Below are 25353 nucleotides of genomic sequence, written 5' to 3'. Positions count from 1 at the left end.
TTAGAAAACTTTTCCAAGTATCCTTAATATTATTACCTTCTCTATTCATTATTTTCAATGTATACTATTTTTACATTTTTTGCACATATTTCTTTGCAGGTTGTCTCCTCCCTTAGAGGAACTCCTTTTATCTTAGTATTCTACCGCTAAACACATCTGGCATAACAGCATGATGGACACTTAATAGATTCTTTCTTTGGGGCAGCTAGTTGGTGCAGTGGATAGAGTACCAGCCCTGAAGTCAAATCTGACCTCAAGACACTTACTACTTCCTAACTGTGTGACCCTGGGCAAGTCACTTAACCCCAATTGCCTCAGCAGAATAAATGAATGTTACATTGACAAATAGGCAGAGCTCAGCTAGACAAGGTTGGCAGAATTAGATAAAAGCTGTTTTGGGGACCACAGACAAATTTCCAAGGCTTTTAGTGGCAAAGAAAGTGCTGATTTATACTTTATTCTTTTCATTCACAAGAAAAAGGTCCATTCAGGAACGTTTTCGTTCTATAAGAAATGATAGAAATGATCAGGAGGATGATTTCAGAGAGGTCTGGAGACTTGCCCTTTTTGATCTAAATTTTCTTGTGCAGCATGATATTTGTGGAAATATATATAGAAGAATTGCTCATGTTTAACATATATTGTATCACTTGCCATGGGGGGGGGGAATGAAGGGAAGGGAGGGAAAAAATTAGAACACAAGGTTTTGTAAGGATGAATGTTAAAAATTATTCATTTATATAATTTGAAAATAAAAAGCTTAAATTAAAAGTCCATTTATCAAGGAAATGACAGTCCCGGGTCAATCCAACTACAACAGTATTGTAAAAGAGCTAAAATTGTGCGTGCTTTAGAAAAAAAAAATTCTCACGTATTCTATCAATGATTTCTCTTGTATTTATTGACAAATGGCTCCTGGGTTCTCAGTCACCAATGTAATTATGGTAGCATATATAATGATAGTGGCTCATTTTAATGTTTTATTCAACTTTGCGTGATTTTTTACCTTACTTTTTTCAAGCTTTGGGCTGTAAATTAATCTGAGTAGCAGAGTTTAGAGCAGTTAGGAAATTGTATTGTTTTTGTTTTTAAATAAGGAATTTTAGAAATGTAAGTTATTTTTAAAGTAATGCTTATTAAATTAATAAAAATTAAGTTTATAATAATAAATAGTAACATTAATGACATCCTCAAGCATAATAAAATTGTGGATAGCATATGCATATGTATAATCTTGACAATTATGCTACAAGATTTTTAGCACCACCTTTTGAGATTGTGGAGAATAAACACGGAAGTATTATACTAAATTAGAAACTAGAAAAACCGATTACAAAAGGAAAGGGGTTAAACAATAACAGATTGAATAGCTCAGAAGGCACTTCCGTAGTGGCCGAAATAGCTCAGTTGGGAGAGCGTTAGACTGAAGATCTAAAGGTCCCTGGTTCAATCCCGGGTTTCGGCAGAAAGTTTTGAATTTCTCCAAAACATAGAAAACCTCATTGGGAAGCTTTAATATCTTTCGGAATTGAGTTACCTCCAAATTTCCGACCTTACCTGTTTCAGCGCATTTAGTTCGTTAACTCTTCGTCTTTCTCTATCCCCGCATGTTTTTGGTCGGATGGAAATAAGGTCTTCTCTCCCTCTCCCTCCCCTTGTTTCTTTCCCTTGTTTTATTCGTGAGACACGTGCAAAATAATTCTGTGCGCCCTTTCTTTTTGCAGTGTAAGTCCTGAACTTCTTTTTAAAGCGAATCCCTATAGGAGCAGAACCCAAAGACGACTTTACAAAGACTGACACTGGATAGATAACCTAAATCCATACTCAAAACACTTACTATCTGTGTTAACTTAGGAAAAGTCATCCAATAACGTCTCTCTGAATCGGTTTCCTCATCTGTAAAATGGGGATAATTAATTGTAGCGTCTCCCTCCCAGGATTGTTGTAAGGATAAAACGAGATAATATTTGTAAAAGAGAGTTGCACATCTTAAAGCATTACATAAATATAACTATATTCTAATTATTAGCGGCAACAGTGCTGAGGGACGGGGTGGTACAAAAGGGAGGGATAGATAGTATGTGTCGGAGCGAAGATAGAAAAAGGAAGAAATTGGAAGTCAGGGAAAACTCGCACTCTGGATTTATTCAACGCTGTGCTTCTCTTCTGGCTGGCTCGGGATTACAGGGGTTGGGGGTATCGCTACTATTTTCGTTGTTGGTTGTTGTGGTCAGTAGCCGGAATGAAGCGGAGCGCTGTCCGATTGTTCCTGAGACTGAATCAGGGTCTTTCGGAGCTGCGTGAGCTGAGCTCGCTTTATGAGAAGAACACAGATGTGCATATAGCAGAAATAGACAATGAGCTCTACTCTCTCCTAGCTGTAAATGAGAGAGACAGGAGGAAACTAAGAAATAACAGCTAGATGGCGCAGTGGATAGGACTGCGGACCTGAAGAACTAATCTTTCAAATCTGGTGGCTATCTTTGTGGCAAGTCATTTCATCCTCTTTGCCTCAGTTCTCTCATCTGTAAAAAGAGCTGGGAAAAAAATGACAAACTACTCCAGTATCTTTGTCAAGAAAATCCCAAATGGGGCCTAGGAGAGTCGGATAAAATGAAAACAACACAAGTTCAAGGGCAAATTCGTACTGTGTACCAGGAAGGAGATAAGTATAAATAGCAGGCAGTCAGTAACCTTGCTCAGGGACGGCTACTTTGAACGAGATGATGGCCAGTTTGATTAATTGAAGAAGTATCAGGAAGAGGAAGTGGACCTGACTTCAAATTTTTTTTAATTAAAAAAATTTATTAAAGCTTTTTATTTACAAAACATATGCCTGGGTAATTTTTCAAGATTGACCCTTGCAAAAACTTCCTTTCCAAATTTTCCCTCCTTTCCAAATTTTCCCGCCTTCCCCGCACCCCCTTCTCTAGATGGCAGGTAGTCCAATACATGTTAAATATGTTAAAATACATATTAAATCCAATATATGTATACATATTTATAAAGTTATCTTGCTGCACAAGAAAAATTGGATCAAGAAGGAAAAAAAAATGAAAAAGAAAACAATGTGCAAGCAAACAACAACTCTCTGGGTGTAGATGCTCTCTTCATCATTGAACAATTGGAACTAGTTTGAATCAGTAGATTACATTCTTTACACAACTTTTTCTATGTATTACTTGTTTGTAATATGTCTCATACTTGCTCATGTCCATCATGTATATGTCCCTTAAAATTCAGTTCTTCCCAGATTGTCATGTTCATGACTCACTACAATATAACACATCAGATGAATATTAGTATTAAAAGGTAGTTAGGTGGCTGTCTCAGGGAGTAGCTTGGGATTGTTAAAAGACTTTGTGATTTTCCAGAGGCAACCTAGTTTTCTCTCTTCCTTTTTAAAAACCAATTCTAGCTTCCAGTTCATTATTCATATGTAGTGACTGTTCCTCAAAATGTTACTAAAGAATGATTTTGAGTTTTGAGGTGAAGCAATGGGGAAATGAAGCTTGTGATAGATGGTTATGAAGTAAAGTTTTCTTTTAAGAGGGAACAGGAAGTGAAGAAGTTTTTTTTTTTTTAATATTTTATTTTTCTCCAATTACATGTTAATTTCTTTAAACCTAAAAAAAGTTTTGAGTTCCAAATTCTCTCCCTTCCTTCCTCCCCCTTCCAATTCCTGAATCAGTTGAGCAATCTGATACAGGTTATACATGTGCAATCATGTACAACATTTTCATATTAATAATTTTATACAAGAAGACTCAAATTTAAAAAAATGAAAAATAGAATGCTTCATTCTGCATTTAGAAGTACAAGTTCTTTATCTGCTTCATAGCTGGACTCAGCTCTGGAGGGGAGATGTCTGGTCAGAGCTTCTGTAACTTGATCTAGGCGCCTGTAAGTTTTTGGTGTTTTCAAGGTATAAAGAGCCTGGGAAGGCTCTTGTCATTGGCCTTTTGGTTTGCACTCTAGTCCTTATTCCAGTAGAACCTCTCTCCCTTGTGATTGTGGTACTTCCTCTCTGTCCTGTAATTGTGAACTGAAAGTGGGTAACAGAAATCAAAGTTGCCAAATGGCACCCAATAATGCTCCTAATGCTAGGCCAGGGATCCCCTGAAATCTCTGCCTAAGCGTTCAGTCTCCTTACTGTCCCTGTGCATTTGACATGGCCAATGCTCCCACTGCTGCTCCTATAGCTGTTGTTTCCATGGCTCACAACTGGTGCTGCTTAAGTGGCACTTCCCATCCCAAACCCACAGATTTTCTTTTGTCTTCCTAAGCTGCCCTGGTTTCTAAAGATGATTCACTATGACTTTTTGTTGGTTTTTCTTTCAGAACTAAAATATGCAATTTGACATTTTTGGTGTTCATTTTGTAGGAAAGGCTTTTGGGGAAGTTTGGCAGCTTTGACGCTTTACTCTACCATATTTCACTCCACCATGATGATGATACTTGTGAAAGATATTACAGACCTGACATGGAATAGGGTTTTGAGGATTATCCTGATGATCCCCTCTTATCAATCTGCTGTACTTCCCTAATTTTCCTGAAGGACCTGCCCACATCTTTTGAAAACCTGCACTGTTATGAACAGGGCCACAAATGCTCCTTTCCCTTTCCCAGGCCTGGGCTTAATAGCTAATTAGCACAGGTATGATTTAAAGGACAGGCTCCTGTCTCTCCAAATATAACCCATAACTGTTCTAAATTCTTCTCATTAGGGACTCATTTGCTTTAGCAAACAATGATCCTTGGGAAGGCAAGAGCTCCAAAGGAACTAATAGTTCTACCTGAATGTGATTAATTTTATCAGATGCTTTCTCCCCTTCTCCCACTTCAAACTGAAATTTGCGGAGGATTGCACTGGAGAAATGTTTTGATAATGGAAATAAGAAAATGAATAAGGGTGATAAATTATTAGAATGAGTTTTTGAGAAGGTAATGGATAAATTTCCATCTTGAGTAGTTTCATTCATTCAACTTGTATGAAAACTGAATACTGAACCAGATGATGAAGTTAGTCTAGCGTCAAATGTAAAGAATACTGGAACAGGAATGAGGAAACACTAGTTTAAGTCTTGGCCCTGATATTTAGTAGCCATGTAACATTGGACTTACTTTACCTCACTGGCTCTCAGTTCCCTCATCTTTAAAATGACAAGGTTTGTAGTCAACAGTTTCTAAGCTCATTCTCAGCACTAAGATTCTATTATTCTCTTGATGTTCCTCTATAATTCTATGCACAATGAATGAAGTGCTTACTATGTACAAAGTGCTATTCTTATTATTGGGGGTTATGCTCTCAAAAAGAAAAGCTTTTCTCTAAGTTATTCATATGAAAGAGGCCCAATCAGACATTGTTTTTAATATCTGAATCTTGTAACAAGTTGTTTCTTGCTATGTACAAAGTTTTTAGAATTATTGTTTCTCTGTCTCTGTCTTCCAGTTTAGGGAATGCTACTTAGTTTCAGGAAGAATACTAAAAGTGGTTATTTTCTTTCCTCAACACTTAGTTCTTAAGGCAGCAAGAGAATAACTGTTCTTTAACTATTTCATTCCCTGATCTCCTAGTTCATCTTCATTTCAACCCATATCCCCTTCTATTTGTCACATAAATAATCCAGTGATATTGAATTTATTACAATCTACTCCATAACTCTTGGGTGGGTGGTCGTTGTTCAGTTGTTTCTGTTGTATATAACAATTCATGGCCCCATTTATGGTTTTCTTGGCAAAGATACTGGAGTAGTTTGTCATTTCCTTCTCTAGTTCATTTTACAGATGAGAAAACTGAAGCAAATAGCATTAAGTGACTAGCACAGAACAATTTTTTTCATACCAAGAAAAAAAATCCTAGTTAAAGATCCACATTACTTCTCATGTGTGTGGGGCAGCTAAGTGGTACAGTGGATCGAACACTGGTCCTAAAGATAGGAGGATCTAAATTAAAATCCAGCCTTAGACAATACTTTCTAGCTATGTGATCCTGGGCAAGTCACTTAACCCAAATTGTCTTGCATAATTAAATAAAATCTCCTATTTGTGGTTTTGTTTTTGTACTGAATTACCAAAAAAAACCCAACTCAAATATAAAATTCATGCTGTAATGTTTAAATCATACTTGATTGTTCACGTAGTATTATGCATAAATAGGCACACTATAGCTATACAAGTTTCTTATTTTAATTGAGGAAAAAATCCATAAAATATTGTTGTGAAATTGATGTTCTATTATTTCCATAACTTATCTGAGCCTGAAGTATCTTATACCTTTTTCCAGAAGGAGTTATAAATAAATTAATTGATTTATGTTTTATATCATTTAAGGTTGGCTGGTTCTGTCCTATAGTTATTAAGGAGGCTTCATTGTTGAATAGGAAAGAATGATAATGTTATATAGCAGGGTAGAAATAATTCCTTTCTAAACACAATGATAAAAATAGCCTTATAAATAGAGAGTAGCTTATAGAGAGCATTACATTTCACATTTTATTCATTTTTAATGTCAAATCCTGCCTTTCCTTCAGTGCCCATACTTCTGCTTTCTACATCAGGCTTTTGTTTTCTCAATTTCTGACCTTTTCAAAAACTTTGTTATCTCTGCTATACATTTTGGCATACTCTTATAGTTTATCTTGATTTATTCTCTCTCCTGGTTTCATGTTTGCCCTTTTTGGCAAAATACCTTCTTTCTCACAAATGACATGGATTTTGGAGGAGACATTCCAGAGATAGAAATGAAGGTATTTGTGTTCCAAAATAAGTTTACATTAAGGCTTTTTAAAAGGTTTTGAGAATTTATAGGAACTTTTAAAAAATGTAACATAGATACATGTGAGAAGAGACTTTCGTAGAAGCATTTATGTGAGAGTGTTCCAGTTGGGCTTGAGGTAGACTAGTGATGTCAATAGTTTGGCCTTATTCAAGATCTTCACTTTGACACTTTGATATCACTGGCATGAATAATCTTCATTGATGTAGATTATCATTCCCTAATTCTTCTAGTTTTGTGTAATTCTTATCTGTGCCTTTCCATAAATTCTCCAAAAAGAATCTACTCAAACACCTAGAAAACTGCCATTCAGTTATGGAATATTATTGTTCTGTAAGAAATGACCAACAGGATGAATACAGAGAGGCTTGGAGAAACTTATATCAACTGATGCTGAGTGAAACGAGCAGAACTAGGAGATCATTATACACTTCAACAACAATACTATATGAGGATGTATTCTGATGGACGTGGATATTTTCAACATAGAGAAGAGCTAATCCAATTCCAATTGATCAATGATGGACAGAATCAGGTACACCCAGAGAAGGAAACTGTTTGCATCTTTTGTTTTTCTCCCCACATTATTTTTACCTTCCGAATCCAATTCTTCCTTTGCTGCAACAACAACAACAAAATTCGGTTCTGCACATATATATTGTACCTAGGATATACTATAAGATATTTAATATGTATGGGAATGCCTGCCATCTAGGGGAGAGGGTGGAGGGAAGGAGGAAAAAAATTAGGAAAAGAAAGGAGTACAAGGGATAATGTTGTAAAAAATTACCTATGCATATGTACTGTCAAAAATGTTATAATTATAAAATTAATAAAATAAAAAAAAAGGAAAAAAAAGAAAACTGCCATTCATTCTACCAATGCAACACTGAGCCCTTCCTATCACCTGCTTCTCATTATAACTGTAAAGAAAAATCTCTTTTTCTCATGAATGTCTCAGGGATAGCTTTTAACTATAATTTTTAGTTGTAAGCAATATAGTTGAGTCCCCTTATACTTACCATGAGTATTTACTTTCCCTTTTGTATTGCTTAAAATTTTAATCTTTTTAAGATTGTGGTACCCCAGAATTCATACTCATATAATGTCATTGGGAATGTTTTTTTATTAAAGTGATGGAATTTTGAAGCAATAAGCAGTTTGGGTTGAATACAATTTTCCAAATAAAGCCTACCCTATTAGGGGTCAGTTTATTGAAGTCAGTTTATTGTGAATCTGCAGTACCTAGCCAAAATATTTGTTTATATCAATGGATTAAATTCATGCTCTGCCTATTATAACTTTATATCATCAATTGACTATATGTGTTTTTACATACTTTATTTTTTCACTATATTTCATTAAACTATTCTTTTAAAAATTTGTTTGATATCTTTTGCTATTGAATTGCATCTATTACCAGAATATACTCCCTCCTATTTCTGAGGAGACATCCCTCATTAAAACAAAACATAATAAAAGACAGTTGTGGGGAGATAGTTCAACAAAACTAAGAAAGATATAAAAAGTTTGACTTTATATTTAGGGTTTGACATGAATGGTCCCATATTTTTGTAAAGAAGCTTGGAGAAATACTTTTCATATTTCTTCTTTTGGGCCAACTTTGATTAAAATAATGGCATGCCATTTGGTTTCTATTGTTTTTTAAAAATTTATTGTTGTTCTTTCCTATTTATAGCATGGCAATAATAGTCATTGTTTTCCTGTTTCTCCTTACTTTACTTTGTATCAGTTTATATGTCTTTTCATTCTTCTTTACATTTATCTGTTCTTGCAATGTAATAGCATGGTATTATAATGATGTGTCACAACTTGTTTATTCATTCCCTATTGCATGAGCACCTGTTTTTTTCCAGGTCTTTGCTAATACAAAAAAATGTTGCTATAAATGTTTTGTTGCATTTGGAGCTATCCTTGGGGTATATGACCAGCTCTGTAATCTCTGACTCATTGGTTATATACATTTTATTGGAACAATTCCAAATATCTTTATAGAATGATTGGACCAACTCACAGTTCTACCATTACTCCATTAGTATGCTCATACTTCTACAAGCCTTCAAACAATGTCTGTTCACTTCTTTTGGTGTCTTTGCCAATTTGCTTGGCATGAGGTGAAACCTCAGAGTTTTGTTTTGCATTGTTCTTATTAGTGACTCAGAGCAGTCTTTAAATGAAAGGAAAAGGAGCAGAATTTTTTGATGAAGTCTAAAAGGTATAGATCAAGATGAAAATGTCTTTCATCTATTGAAGGAGAAGGAAGAGCCTGGCTTCAAAGCAGAATAGGTTGGAAAATGTCCAAAGCATCCCATATTGAACCCATTATCCTACTCCCCCCTTCCCTAGCTCTTTTCTCGTCCTAACTTTTCTATTACTGTTGAGGGCTCCACAATCTTCCCAGTTACCTAGGCTCGTAATCTTCAGCTCCTTACTTTCTTTCATACCCTATGTCCAATGTGCTGCCAGGTCCTGTCCATTTAACATCTCCAACATACCCCCCTTTTCTCCTGTGACAATGCCACCATTTTGGTGCATGCCTTCATCACCTACTGCTTGAACTATTGCAATAACCTCTGGATTGGTTTTTCTGCCTTAAATATCTCTTCTCTAGAGTTTATTCTCCACTCAGCTGCCATATTGAACTTCCTAAAACTTAGGTCTGATCTTATTACTCCTGTATTCAATAAATGGCAGTGGCTCCTTTCTAATGACCTCCAGGATGAAACATAAATTTTCTAGTTTTTAAAGCCCTTTATAATCTGACTCCTTTCTACCTTTCCAATCTTCTCATACCTTATCCCCCCACTTAGTCTGTATTCCAGGGTCAATGGCCATCTTGTTCTTCTCATACAACTTAATTCTGTTTATTTTTCACTGGCTGTACTCTTGCATGGACTTCTTTCTCTCCTCATCTCCATCTCTTGGTTTCTCTATCTCCATTTAATTCCTAAGTAAAATACCACCTTTTGTAAAAGAAAAAGTCTTATCTCATTTCCCTTAAGGCTAGTGCCATCCTTTTCTTGATTACCTCCAATTTATTCTATATTTATCTTGTTTATACATAGTTATTTACATGTTGTCTCATATATTAGACTGTGAACTCCTTTAGATCAGAATCTTGTTTTATTGTATGTTTTGGCTATTATTTTTTATTCCTAGCTTTTAGTTAATTCCTAGTGCATAGGGGTCACTTAATGAATACTTGTTGACTTAACTTGTTGGAAAGGAGAACTAGAAATCCCAAAGGAAGGTTATCTGTAGTCTTTTGTACAGAAAATTCTTCATGAAGTAAAGAGAAAGGCAAGCTGAAGTACTTTAGGGGGTAGGATCTGCCTGAACATTAACAAAGGTTAATTCAGGTGAGAAACCTGAAGATCAAGGGGTCCAGTCTATGCATTCCATTGAGCATCTATTATATTGTTGACATCTTTGAAAAACTCTCTAACAACAACCAAAGCAACAGCAACAACAGCCTTTGCTCATTTTCAAATTGCTCAAGGTGTTTCTATTGCTGTTATTTTAAAATTCAAGGCTCAAGTAACTTGCCAGATATACAGATTTAGCAAAGCTTCCAGATGTAACAGAGATTAAGAACTGAGTTAAGCATCTAAGTTTGGAGAGCTAATAAGGTAAAACTGACAGCCTAACACAAATAGAAACATGTTGGAATAATGGAAACATTTCCCTTAATCCACCAATTATCAGTTCAGTCATCCTTGCTGTATTAATAGGCTGTGCAGGTGGAGTCTAGTAATTGTTTGGTCTTCTGTATATATGCTTGGGAGGTCTTCTCTTAAAAGTAATTGTTGGACCTTCAGGTGGCCCCCAGGGATCCCAGAGCTTTTCCAGTGAACAGTTTCATGAAATGTTGAATCATCTATCTGGTCCAGACAACAGAGTGACTCATCAGTTCATGACAGGACATTATATGTGTGGTCAGCATGATCATTCAATTTAATTCAGTTCTTTTAAAATCATTATTTATCAAGTATGTACTATGTTCAAGGCATTTTGCTGTATGCTAGGAATGCAAAAAGACAAAAGGAAAAATAGTCACTACCCTTAGAGAATTACATTTTACTTAGAGAGATAAAATGGTTACCTATATAATTTGAGGAGGGAGAAAGCATGGATTATTGGAGTGATAAGGAAAAGCCTCATGCCAAAGGAGAGAAGGAAAGACCTCTTTTGGGAAGTGGTAAGTGAGATATGAACCTTGTAGATTATAACAGATTCCAGACTCAGCATTCAACTAAAATCCTTACTCAGGGGCATAATTATCATCTCTATGCCAATGGCTCGGGCAGCTAGATGGCTTAGTGGGTAGAAATTAAGTCTGAAGTCAGGAAGATCTAAATTCAAATCTGATCTCAGACACCTACTAACTTGACCATGGGAAAATTAGTAAATCTCTGTTTGCCTTGATCCACTGGAGAAGGAAATGGCAAATCACTCACTGGTATCTTTACCAATAAAACCCCAAGGATGAAATGGTCCATGGAGTTGCAAAAAATTCAGAAATGACTGAACAAATATCAATGACTCACAAATCTCATAAATCCAGTCCTTGTCTCTCTCCTAAGCTTCAATTATATATTACCAAATTGCTGGCAACTTTTGTCTTATTTTTGAGTCTTCAGTCTCCTCCACCCCACATCAGTTTGGTAATTCTTGTTGTCTCTACCTAAACGATATCTTTTTATATCCAAAAAAATTCAAATACAAAAATCGGTATCTTCTCTTCTCATACAGCAACTACTTCATTCCTGTCCCTTTCATTTCTTCTCTAGATTATTGTTATGGACTTCAAAATAATTCTCTGTTTCAGATTTCTCCCTACTCCAGTTATCCTCCCCAATTCTGCCAAAGTAATTTTTCTTAAGTGCAATTCTGACTATTCCTCTACTCAACAAACTCCAAAAGCCTCTTTCTTTTTGTTTTAAACATAAATTATCCTTCTTACCCTCTCCTCATTTAACTTTTAAAGTCCTTTAAAACTTGTCTTTTCAGCCTTATTGGACATTTGTAATTGTTTAGTCATTTTTCAGTTATGTCTGATTCTTTCTGCTCTTGGCAAAGAGTTTTCTTGGCAAAGATACTGAATTAGTTTGATATTTTCTTCTTCAGCTCATGTTATGGAAGAGAAAACTGAATCAAATAGGGGTAAGTGACTTAACCAGACTAGAAAGCATCAGAACTCAGATTTGAGCTCACAAAGATGTGTTTTCCTGGCTCCAGGCCCAGCACTTTAACCACATAATATCTAGTTGCCCAGTTCAGTGGTTATTACTCTCCCTTATTCCTCCAGAACTCTAGAACTGCCAAACTAGACTTCTCTCTTTCTCATATAGAATCCTCCTCCTCCTGGCTTTTGTCTTTGTACTATTCATCCTCCCAATGCCAGGGATACACTTTCTCCTTACTTCTGCCTCAGAGAATCCCTTTCTTCCTTAGATATACTGCTCAAATACTACCTTTGGCAAGAAGATTTTATGATCACCCAATTTTGAAAGGAATCTTCCTTCTTAGCTACCAAGTATTTAAATATCTTGTCTTTTTATTTTAATTCTATTTATATTTTTTGATATATACTTTTATATAAGTAATTATTATCTTTCCTATTAGAATACAATTTCCCTGAGAGTAGCTGTTTTTTTCATTCTTTGTATCTGCAATGTCTAACACAATGTTTGCCATAAAAAGGAAATGTTAAAATAGAGATCTAGAATTGTACACAGCATTATTAGGCAGCTACTGGAAACATTTTATGATGTTTGGCCATTAAATATGCATATTTGCAGATTAATGTGAACTCCGGTGAATATCAAATCATATTGGAAAGATGACTAGATTTGGAGTCAGAGGTCCTAAATGTTAATCTTGATTCTGCCTTGGACAAGTGAACTAATCCTCCATCAAGGAGCTAGGAATGCCTTGGGGAATTTAAAAAAAAAAAATTTGTGGATACTAATACCTTCACTATCCACTTATTTTTCCTCATGTTTATTATTCTCCTGAAGTAAAATGATGTTAATCTTATTAAAATAAATATGTACACTTTGAGTACCAAAAGGAAGAGTCTTTGAGCCACTGTTTTAGAAAGATATAAATTCAATGACTTCATGTAAGCCTTAGGGCTAAAGAAAGATTTTGCTTCTCTTCAGATCCTGCCAGGATGGAATCCATTTCTCATTTTCTTCTTTCTTGCCTGCCTTTTCTTATGTTCTGTGTCTCTGACCTGATTTAAACCTTATGTACATCTCAGTTTTCTGAGAGGGGAAGAAAGGAACATAGGTAGATTAGTTCCCATGAATCATTTGACATTTTTATAAGATATCTGGTGTCCAATATGGTTTTGTGATATAACTTGCCATGAATAAAAAAAGCCTACACAAAACAGATCCATAATTTCTGGACACTTTTAGGACTGCTCCTTCCCTTTGACGCCAGGTCTTATGCTTTTTCCCAGTTCTATTGTAGTCCTTGCCATGAGAATGGATTAACTTTGTCATTACCCTTTCTCAATTTCAGTCTTTGACCAGAAAAAAGAGGTTAATTGTGTGCCATTTCTCAGGAGAATGAGGTATCAGCATTTTAATTCCTGATATTCTATGAATTGTGGGTAGCTAATTAAAACTTAAAGATTAGAGAAGCTATTTTGGCCAAGAGGCCATTTGTAGGATTGTGAAATGAAGAGAACAAAGGTCTGTCTTTTCTTTTTATTCTTATAGTTTAAATGAAACTTCATGCTAAAAAAAAAGCTTGAAATTGTTTTACATATTGAGTACTCATTGTATTGATTCTAATTTTAATTTTACAGGGAGCATTTATGGTATCAGAAAGAGATAGCTACCTGGGGTTTAACTGTGAAGATTATTAGGAATGTTAAGTAGGAAGATTTAGATTTTTGAAACTTCATTTGCCTTCTGTTGACCTCGAAAAGACCTCATAAAGTCATAAAGGAACCTTTATAGATTCTAATAGATGCTCCTAATTTCTACTTCAGAACTTAACATATAGATAATTCTTTTCCTCTTTCTTAGCTAACTCAGTTTCTCAATGGTTAGATTAATGAATTGGCTGCTTTCCTCATTTCTTTACTAATTGGATGATGGTCTTTCAAGTTGGGCCATTTTTTGGTATAGTAACAGACACATGGAGACTAGGCTTCTCTGTACATTGAAATCATCTATCAATGCTATATTACAATAATACATCAATCTGCATTCACTCAGATTAGAATAATTCTTTCTCTCATATGAATTTTGAATTTATCCTATTTCCTTAAAGGGCACTTGTAGATCTAGTCAGTTAGCAACAAACATTTATTAAGAACCTACTATGTGCCAGGCACTATGATAAGTACTGAGGACCCAGAATGGCCAATCCTGTGCTCACTTTCTCTATTTTTTAAGCTTTTTATTTTATTTAAGCTTTTTATTAAATGCTTATTATGTGCATGTCAAGTACTATAATAAGTGCCGATGATGCAAAGAAAAGTGAAAAGATAGTCAGCTATTTGTGCTGAATCACTGTGGATAACTCCATTTCAAAACCTAGCTTAAAAATTTAAGTGCGTGGCAGTTAGCCTGCATAAAATGGTGGAGTGTACATGTTCCATAATCCTATTTCCTTGGGATTACATGCTCCAATCATTGAAATGGGTCCACCCAATGCTTACTGTCTTGGCATGCTGAATAAACTCCTTTTTGCCTTTCTCTTTCTGAGTTTGCTTATTAATCAGAGCATATCATTTAAAAAAAAAAACAAAAAGGCTTTTTGTTTGTTTATTTCTAACCCGCAAGGAACTCACATCTTAATGACTGAGAAGACATGCAAAAAAAAAAAAAAAATTAAGCATGAAATAAATAGTTTAAATGGAGGGCAATCTCATAGTTAAAACTTGAACCACTGGCACATCTCAAATAATTTTTATTATCTCATGGAATCCATTCTGTCAAATGAATGTCCATATGCTGTTGAGAATCCTTGCTATATGACCTTGCCAGTTTTTTTTTTTTTTTTATATGACAAAAGCCTCCTTTGACTTTCTAAAGAGTTCTGAATTCGTCATGAGGTCCCACAAAGAGGTTCTGGACATGATATTTGTATATTGGATGAGTGAAAGTTTCTGCACATTACACTTTATGAGTGGTCTGAGTACACAGGATACTTTTCCTGGCAATTTTGCATAACTTGGTTTTTAAACAAAATTCTTTTTTTAAATTCTCATTTTAGATAATCTCTCTCTCTCTCTCTCTCTCTCTCTCTCTCTCTCTCTCTCTCTCTCTCTCTCTTTCTCTCTCTCTCTGTCTTTTTTTTTTTTTTGCACAGGGGGGAATGGAATGAAGATGTCCAAGATGATATAAAGATGATGTAATCATTCACAAGAAGATGTGTATTCAAATCCCATGTTTCTACTTATCATATGCAGCCTTTGGCAAATTTTACCTCCCAGAGCATCAATTTTCTTAATTTTAAAAATGAGAGGAAAAGGCCCAGACTAAATGAAGGTCCCCCTTGTAGCTTTAAATCAAATAAAAAAAATCAAATATGTGAGAAATTTTCTGTATCCATCTTCTCTGGAATGGTGGCTCTGTGGACTGAGGCCTTTTATAAAAAAGATGATTGAGTTGAATAGATTGATCAATAAATTCATCAACCAGAAAGTATTTAGTAGGTACCCTACTCATCATATGCTAAACGCAGTGGTAAGTGCTGTAAAAGAGGTTAAAAAAAAACCAGACAGGACAGGATCCTCTCCAAAAGTGTTTGAGGTTTTTTAGTTGGGAAGAACAGATCAATATAGAAAAACACTTTAAAAAATAATTGTGCTAATGGCTTGGTACTAATTGGGAAGGTTTGCTTCTTGTAGGAGACTGGACTTAAGCAGATCCTTGAAACATGAGTATGACTTGAATTGAAGGAGAATAAGGGTTGTATTCCAGGCAAAGGGAATCATTAGAAAAGATTCGGTCTTTTTAGTTTTCTCTCTTTGAATGCAGATGGCATTTTCTAACCCAAGTCTATTGGAATTGTCGTGGATCACTGAGAAGATCTAAGTCTATCATAGTTGATCATCATATAATTTTGCTGTTATTTGGTACAATGTTTTCCTGGTTCTATTCACTTCATTCATAGTCCTTTACATTAAGTTCATGTATGTCCAGGCTTTTCTGAAACCAACCTGTTCATCATTTCTTATAGAACAATAATACTCCATTATTTTCAAATATCACAGCTTATTCAACCATTCCCCAATCAATGATCATCCAGTCATTTTCCTTTTCCTTGCCACTATAAAAAGAGCTGCTACAAACATTTTTGCACATATGAGTTTTTCCCCATTTTTATCATCTCTTTGGGATATAGATTGTAGTGGTACTGCTAGATCAAAGGTATGCACAGTTTTCTAGCCCTTTGGGCATGGTACAACTAACCTTTTATCTCCTCTACACAAAAGATTGCTTGACATTTAGTAGGCACTTAATAAATGCTTATTTACTGGCTTGCACATAGTAGATACTTCATAAATGTTTGCTGAATATTGAAGGAGTGGAGATGAGAATCTATTAATAAACACTGAGGATCCTGAACTAAGAACATTTGTTGCTTCCCTTCTTCTGAAATTCATTTTCTGCTCTTGTATTACTCATGGAGGATAAAAGCAGATGTCTTTGGGAAGAAGTTCTAGCTGCTCCCTGTGATTCAGTTGTAAGGAGATGAAAACAGTGATTTTCAATTGTTTGTCTTCTCTATGAAGCTAATACAGTGTTGCCTGAGGCTGTGTCTGATGCATCTTCCCATGATCTCCATGACTTTTTTATAGTTTACCAAGCAGAACAAGAGTCTAGCCATTGTGGCATCTATCTTAATAAGAAAGAAAAAAAAAGAAGCGAAAACATGGAGGGAGAGAAAGGAAGAGAGTAGGAAGGAAAAAAGGAAGGAAAGAATGAGAAACGATTTTTATCAGTTATGTTCTATATGGCAAGTCCTATGCTAATTGCTGGGGATAGAGATAGAAAACAGTTCTTGCTTTCAAGGAATTCACACTCAAATTGGGAGAGACAATATGTTAAAGAATTTAATTGCAGGGCCAATGGAAAAGCTCAGAAGTTCTAAAAGTACATTAATAGGCAAGATGACAATCCCAAGGGAGATCTGCAGGAGGTAGAGGCAGAGCTGATAATAAGGTTCATTGAAACTTAGGATGAAATGACAGGACATGGTGATTTGTTTTGTGTTCTTCTACATGAATGGAAGGATTGCTTTCTTAGAAGTAACAACTGGCTCCAGGAAGAGTTGGGAGAAACAGACAGGGTGAATAGCCCAATAGAATGAGAGGAAAACTCCTTGTTCCTGTTTCTTTCTATGGTGTGTTGGAGCTAGCTAGAACCAGCATGAGAGAACAGATTATTAAATTTTTGGCATGAGTAATTTACACTTTGGAAACAGGCAAATAGTCCAAATTGGGATTTGATTTCTTATCATGTTGATTTTCCAGATTTAAGAAAGTGAAAGAATAAATGTTAATAATATAGATTTAGTTTTAAAAATTATTTTCATATAATTTTTGCAGAGTTTTTGAATTTTTTTATTTTAAAAACATATGCAAGGATAATTTTTCAACATTGAACCTTGAAAAACCTTGTGTTCCAATTTTCCCCCTTCCTTCTTCCCCCTCCCCTATTAAACATGGTAAAAATATATATTAAATAAAATATAGGCTTACATATTTATACAATTATCTTGCTGCACGAGAAAAATCAAATCAAAAAAAATTTTTAAATGAGAAAGAAAATAAATTTCAAGAAAATCACAACAAAAAGAATGAAAATGCTATGTTGTGATCCACCCTCAGTTCCCACAGTCCTCTCTCTGAGTGTAGATGGCTCTCCTCATCACAAGATCATTGGAACTGAATCATCTCATTGTTGGAAAGAGCCTCATCCATCAGAATTGATCATTGTATAATCTTGTTGTTGCCATGTTCCCTGATCTCCTGGTTCTACTCATTTCACTTAGTAATAGATTTAGTTTAAAAGTGTGTTATGTGAACACTTTTTTTCCTTCTTGGAGAGAGGAAAAACACTTACCAGCAGCCCCTTGGTTATGGTCTTTTTTCCCTACTGACAGTCTTGATGGGATCTAGATAATCTGAAGGGTTGAGTAAAAAGGAAGGATGAGATCTTGTTTCACAATCTTTGCCAGTGATACTGTTTTATTTTGCCTTTAGAAAGATTAGATTGGTAAGCAATGAGGTTCCTAAAGTAGGGGCACTGGATTAAAAAAAAATACTTATTTGTTTCTTTTTTTAAATTACAGTTTAGTTTTTTTCTATTTTGAGCATTTTCTATCTCCTAACTCTCTTCTCTCCCCCCCAAAAAAACTTTTAACATATGCACAATCATGAAAAAAGTAAACATCCATATAGACCATGTCCCAAAAATATGTGTCATATTAATCCATCACCTGTTTATTATGAAGTACGTGATAGTCTTCAATATAGGTCCCAATATCATGAATCATAATTGATCACTGAGTTGATCAGAATTCTTAAATCTTTTAAAATTATTAGTTTTAAAAATGTTGATTAAATAGTTCTCTTGATTTCTAGTGGTTTTTTTTCCCCAAATCTGAAAAATCCTAAAGATCCACTCCACTAATTGATCAGCTTCTCCTCCACCAATTGATTAGCTTCTCCTTCCAATACATCTATCTCATTTGATACTCTACATTGAACATTTAAATTATTTAAATCTGCTAGCTATCTGGATATTCTGTATTTTGGCCACTTACTGCTCTCTAATCACATAAAATCTGTCTTCTCAATGAATGACAAAGTGAACTTGAAACTATAACATTTTGTTGAAAGTTTCATTTTGCAACAACTCTTCTATTTTTTCTTCTACAAATTCGAGGCATATTGGTTTATTTAAGCATGATTTACTTAATCATGAAAATACATAGTGATGAATTTCTCAAAGTAGATATTACAGAGCCAGTAATTCCAAGTATTGCCAGTATTGCCATTATTTCCAAGGAGTTTTCCTTTCATTTTATTAGGCTATTCATCCTGTCTACCTATCTCAGCTCTTCCTGGAGCCAGCTGTTACTGCTAAGAAAGCAAACAGACATTAGTACGTCTGGGCTTTGGAAGATTAGAGCAATAAGATATGCCTCCTACAGCAGGGATTCTTAATGTGAGAATTTTGAATGTTATCTTACTCATTTTGATAATAGATTTTCAATATAATCATTTTCCTTTGTAATCCTGCATATTTGATTTTATGAATTTAAAAACATTGCTTTGAGAAGAGGTTCATAGACTTCACCAGACTGACAAAGGTATCCATGACAAAAAAAAAAAAAAAATCCTACTATAGATAACAGTGCATCTACTATGCCATTGGTAGGGAACCATTTTGTATTCAAATAATTATAAAAAGAACTGAAGTATCATCTGGATACCCTAGACATATGTTTAATCAACTGAAGTTAGACTATGTTAGTCATGTAAAAAACGTGCAAAAACAGGTCTACAGATGGGTCCTTGATCTGTATATATTTTCCATTACTAATGGTTCTGATGAGCAAACTCTTCTCTCATTAATAATGTGAGGACCAGAAGGGAAAACCTGTAGGCTCTTGACTCTATAAACTTAGAGAAGATTAATTAAAACTAAGCTAATGTGTCCTGAGTTTGAAGAGAGAATGGTCACCAAGAGAGAATGGGGAACTTTACCTGTTGTTCAAAAGCAGGGAGTCCTTTGAAATGTTTTGATAAGGATCTACCCAAGAAGCTCTTTTGTAGCCTGGATCAAAGGCCCTTCATCCTTTAGGGTGTGGTGTAAGGCTGAATGAACCATCTGGATCCCAATTTTAGTAAACCAGTGGTGGTTTTAATCAACAAAACAAGCACGTGGGAGAAGAAAGTGTGTGGCATTTATAGCTTGAGGTGCTATACCACAGTCAGTTTGGGGCTTTGAGAGAAGGGTAGGAGGTACAATGTAATAGTCAGCATTAGTTTTTAAGAGAGTTCTTAGTGTCTATTTCAAAGTCCGATTCTTTTTGTACAGCAAAATAACTGTTTGGACATGTATACATATATTGTATTTAATTTATATTTTAACATATTTAACATGTATTGGTCAACCTGCCATCTAGGGAAGGGGGTGGGAGGAAGAGGGGAAAAATTGGAACAAAAGGTTTTACAATTGTCAATGCTGAAAAATTACTCTTGCATATATCTTGTAAATAAAAAGCTATAATTAAAAAAAATAAAAATAAAAAAAATTAAAAAGAGAGTTCTTAGTGTCCTCTTTAGTTTTATAGATGCATAGTAATAATTTCTCTTAAAATCTGGATAGGCAGAATATCTCTGGTTGTTCCTCAAAAGCTCTCTGCATTTTTCTCTTCCTTCCCTATTTATGGTTTATAGTAACTAACTTTGAAATGAATATGAATTAATTAAGTTCTTTAAATTTCACTAGAGGTTTATGCTATTTTGTAGTAAATTTTTGTCATGAATTCTACTTAATTTACCTTTGGATCTTTGTGCTACCTATGATGTTTGTTTAGTTTTCTTCTGTTCTGTTACCAATGTCACCTTATAATGTGCTCTCCACAAACAATTAACAAAGCAACCATACTTTCTGAGAAGCTGAGAAGGCACATGTAACTATTATAGGGATGACATAATTTTTTCTTGTTCTTTTCTTTTTTCTTTTTCTTTTTCTTTTCTTTTCTTTTTTTTTTTTTTAATAATTTTTCCCCTTTTTTTGAAAAAAAAAAACTAAAACAAATACATGCTAAGCAAATTTGGATTATAAAGTTGTAATGACTAGCTTCAGGGGGTAGCAGGATTACGTATTCATTTACCTGATGGCCAAAAAATGGAGAGCATGGAGGTTGTTATGTTGATATTCCTTGAACATGATTCCTCACTCTAGGTATTTTCCTGTCTCTCTGCCTGGAATTCTCTCCCTCCTTATCTTTGCCTCTTACATTCTGTGGCTTACTTTAAGCCTCAGCTAAAATCCTGTCATTTATATGAAGCCTTTTCCAATCCCCTTAAATCTTAACTGACATCTCTCTGAGATTAATCTCAATTTTTCATGTGACAAAGTTGTTTTCATGTTATCTCCCACATTAGACTGTGAACCCCTTTTTTGCTTTTCTTTGTATTTCCTTTCTTTGGCACATAGTAGACACTTAATGGCAATTGACTGACTGACTGTGGTTTGAATCAGTATTTTGTGTGGGATTGATATGTACTCCTAGGGGAAATATATTTGCCAAAGCTTATGTGCAGTTATCATTTCTTCCTTCTCTACCACACACAACATGCTAAGATAGTACTATCTGCAAAAGGTCTGGATTCCCCATTAATGTAATGAGTGGAAAAGGACTGAATTCCCCACTTATTGGAAATGGGGAAAATAATTGTAACTATGTCTTAGGGTTGTGAGATTAAAAGATATTTGTAAATTTATGGTAAATTTTAAGGTAAGGGAATGAGCATTTATTAGGCACTTAATATGTTCCAGACACTGTGCTAAATGCTTTGCAAATATTATCTCATTTGATCCTCATTTGATCCTCACAATAGTACTGAAAGGTAGATGCTCTTCCATTTTACAATTAAGGAAACTGAGGCAGACAGAGGTTAAGTAAATTTGCCCAAGATCACACAAGTAGTGAATGTCTGAGGCTGAATTTGGATCCAGCATTCTATCCACTGTACCACCTAATTGTCTTTATAAAGATGCTAGTTGTTGTTATTATAATTATTGTAATCATGAGTCTGTGATTAATTAATGTCTGATCATAGGAAATAAATTTAGAGGGAATGGAGCTTATAGCACTTATTTCAACGGACATAATTAAAATCTGTTTTTGATAACTGAAACTTGCTACTAAAGGATAGCAAGCTGAGATTCTTCTTGGAAAATAGCTATTCTGGTTCTCCACATTTAAACCTATTCTAAATATTTTAAAGCAAAGAAAATAGTATTCAGATTTGGACAAAGAGATTTGGGTTGTAGATATATAATGTAAAGCAAGCACGATTGTGATAGCCTATAAGTTTCTGTGGATAGAACTAATTTATTAAAAAAAAACTTAGTCATTTTGAGTTTGTTAATTGGGCTTTTCACTATTAGAGTTGTGTTGAAGGCTCCTTTTGCCCCTTTTGTAAAGAAACAAGTTTTCTAAGTAAAGAAGAATGAAAGAGAATCTTTTATACATTCAAAAAATAACTTCCTTTTCATTTTAAGTTTTATTGATGCCGTTAATTCTTAAGTCATTTATGATCTCTCCCTTAGAATGCAAAATCTATCCAACACAGTAGCATATCTGACAGCATATGCAATATAGTATTTCTATAGCTTCCCACTTTTTTACTGAGAGATTGTCATTTGATTCATTGTCAGTTTTTGGAAGTCAATTTTTAATATCATGTTAGTAACTTTTCCAATATTGTTTACATTTACATAATCATAATCAGGTACAAACACACACACATATATATATACACACATATTCACATACACAGATATATGCACATACTTATATACATAAAACATATATACATATGTTCTGGCTCTGCTTACTTCACTCGATAACAGTATATACTTTTTTATGCAAGTATCATAATGCTTCTCTGAATTCCTCATTATTGTCATTTCTTAGAGTGCAATGATATCTGTGGTGCTAGAATTAGAACAAATCTGAGTTCAAATCTAATTTCAGAGAGTATCCGTGTGACCTCTGTTTGCCTCAGTTTCTTTATCTATAAAATGGGGATCATGATTGTACTTATTTCCCAGAGATTTTTGTGAAGATGAAGTGAGATAATAATTGTAAAAGGTTAGCATATAGTGTCTGGTACATAATAAGTACAGTGTTAGCTATTTTTATTATTACATTCATGTACTACAATTTATTTGGTCATTCCCCAATCAATGATATGCACTTTCCAGTTTTCTACATATGAAAACATGAGACCTTTCTTTCTATCTTTGACTTCATTAATTCTTAATTCTTAAGTAATTGGAGAAAGTGGAGGATCAGTTTAGTGGTTTACCTCACAGAATTCTAAATCAACCTACACACATCACTGCTTTTTAATGAACTTTTTTATTTTTGAAAGCTGGACTGAAAAGGTGTCTCCTTGGCAATATTTTGTAAACAGTGGCTCCAATTTACTGTATGTGCTATATATTTAGTTTTCAAATATGTTCTGTAAAAAATATTCTATGAACATATAGTTCAATGTACTATATATTTCAGACTTTCCACTAACTCATATAAGCTGTCTCCTTGTTTAGCTTTAATTACCTTAGAACTCAGAGCTGGAAGGAACTTTAAAGATCTTCTAGTCTAGTTCTCTCATCTTACAAATGAGGACCTTCAGATTCAGAGAAGTCACATAGGTGATAAATAGCAAAACTATTTAGTTTTTATGAACTGCTAGCTAGAAGAGCTGGAGATCTAGCAGAAACTATTGGGATCTGATACATCAGGAGTGAATATCACAGAGATTGAAATCCATCTTTCCTTTTCCTCTGGACTTCTTACTTGTGATATAGGAAGCATATGAAAGCATCATTAGTAGAAGGAAGGTGAAAGCAAGATGACAAGGAAGATGATGAACTGAGTCACAAGAACTGCTCAGTTGGAAAACAACATAATCATGCGCTTCCTCTCCTCCTTTTAATTATGCTATAGTAACAAAGGCCTCTTCTCTCCATTTCCACAGCTGAGCCAATTTCCATTTTGCCCTCATGACCATCACTACTGCCCTGACCTTTTGGGTGAAATGTTCTGGGTTTTCTAATACTCCATCTCCCAACTATCTTTTCTTCTTTTTGTTTCCCCAATAAGGGGGTGGTTGTAACAACTCTTCATGATGCTATTTGGGATTTACTTAACAAAGATACTGTTGTTTGCTATTTCCTTCTCCAATTCATTTTACAGAATAGAAATTGAGGCAAACAGGGTTAAGTGATTTATCTAGAGTCACACAATTAGTAAGTGTCTGAGGCCAGATTTGAACTCAGGAAGTCATAAGAGTCTTCCTGGCTTCCAGCCCAGTGCTTTATCAGCTGTGTCACCTAGCTGCCCTAGCCCTCAAGTCCCTGACTTTTAAACATAAGCCACAGACATTGTTACTGTGGCTGGAGTCCCTTGGATTGAGTCTCTAGGGATGCACCTAGCTTTTTCATTTGCCTGTGTGCCATCGGTTACTTCTCTTTCTTTCTCTTACATCAGACAGTCCCAATGTGATCTTGGGTCAATCACTTAATCTCTTTGGGCCAAAGTTTCTTCAGTTATAAAACAAGAGGTTGGAATTCATAAAGTCTCTGAGATTACCACAACTCTTATCTTTATGATTCCATGACCTCTACTGCTCTAGCTTCTTTATTTTAGGGATTTATAGTATATTTCTGCCTACTTCTACCCCTAGTGAGATTGACTATAGGCATAGTATTCAGGATACATAGGACAAGGGCACATTGGGAAAGAGAAATATATTCATTCAGTTCAATGCTTACTATAGCTCTTGTGGTGAGAGGAGCTAACACCTCCAATTTCTGCATAATTGTAAGCAGATTTCTTAACCTAAGGAAATTTATCCATCTGTAAAATGAGGATCAGAGGTAGTTCCATGTGGTTTAATTTAACCAAAACACCTTATGCAGCAAAATTTTGCTTCCCACTTGCCCAAGAGAATGCTATTATTCTCTGCTATATTGCCATCAACAGCCGATACCTTATGGTTCAGGGATGATTTCCTCCTGTAGTTTTTGTAGCTTATAGAACAAGAGGAGAACTATGCTAAAAGTTTTCATTTCTTTGTGCTAAGCAGGGTTGCTATGAGGAAAGATTTTGGAAATCTTAAAGTGCTATGAGGATATAAGCTATTATTTAGGATACTCATAATACAATGAGGTGCAGAGCATGGAAAACCCTCTGGGGAAAATTTTTTTCTTTTCCCTGGAGTCATTTTCTTAATTAATGTCAACTCTTCAAAGGACAGGTCAGTTCAACAATCTATTTCTCCATTTGTGCTGTTCACAACTCATCTGGATTTTCTCATTCTGTCCAAATTTGTTTGTGTCCTTCCAAAACTACTCTAAGGAGGATTTATTCAATGTGTTGGATATCTGCTGCTATCTTAAAACATCCTTTACCCTCACTGGGGAAGCACTTCAGTAGCCTCTCTGTTATTCCTTGCCTCTAGCTACACCTTTATTTGTGGTCATATATTTCTTTTTTTATTTATATATATTTTTTCAAAACATGCATGGATGATACTGAACCTTTCATAGCCTTGTGTTTCAGATATTCTCCTCACCCCCACTCATGGCAAGTAATTCAATATATGTTAAACATGTTAAAATATATGTTAAATCTAGTATGTATAAACATATTTATACAATTCTTTTGCTGCACAAGAGAAATCAGATCAAAAAAAGAAAGTAGATGAGTAAGAAAACAAAATGCAAGCGAACAACAACAAAAAGAGTAAGAATTTTATTCTGTGATAC

At 34.8% G+C, this 25353-nt stretch overlaps 1 non-coding gene across 1 annotated transcript; it reads left to right on the top strand.

Annotated features, from left to right (window-relative positions):
• Nucleotides 1-1392: 1392 nt before the first annotated feature.
• On the top strand, nt 1393-1465 carry TRNAF-GAA (transfer RNA phenylalanine (anticodon GAA)). Its single transcript has one exon. It is a non-coding gene; the product is annotated as a tRNA-Phe (tRNA).
• Nucleotides 1466-25353: the final 23888 nt, after the last annotated feature.

This window comes from Sminthopsis crassicaudata, chromosome 3 (assembly GCF_048593235.1).
Source record: "Sminthopsis crassicaudata isolate SCR6 chromosome 3, ASM4859323v1, whole genome shotgun sequence".
In the NCBI taxonomy this organism is placed as follows: Eukaryota; Metazoa; Chordata; class Mammalia; order Dasyuromorphia; family Dasyuridae; genus Sminthopsis; species Sminthopsis crassicaudata.
The sequence above is the reverse complement of the archived record's forward strand: the minus strand, read 5'-3'. Positions and strand labels throughout refer to the sequence as shown.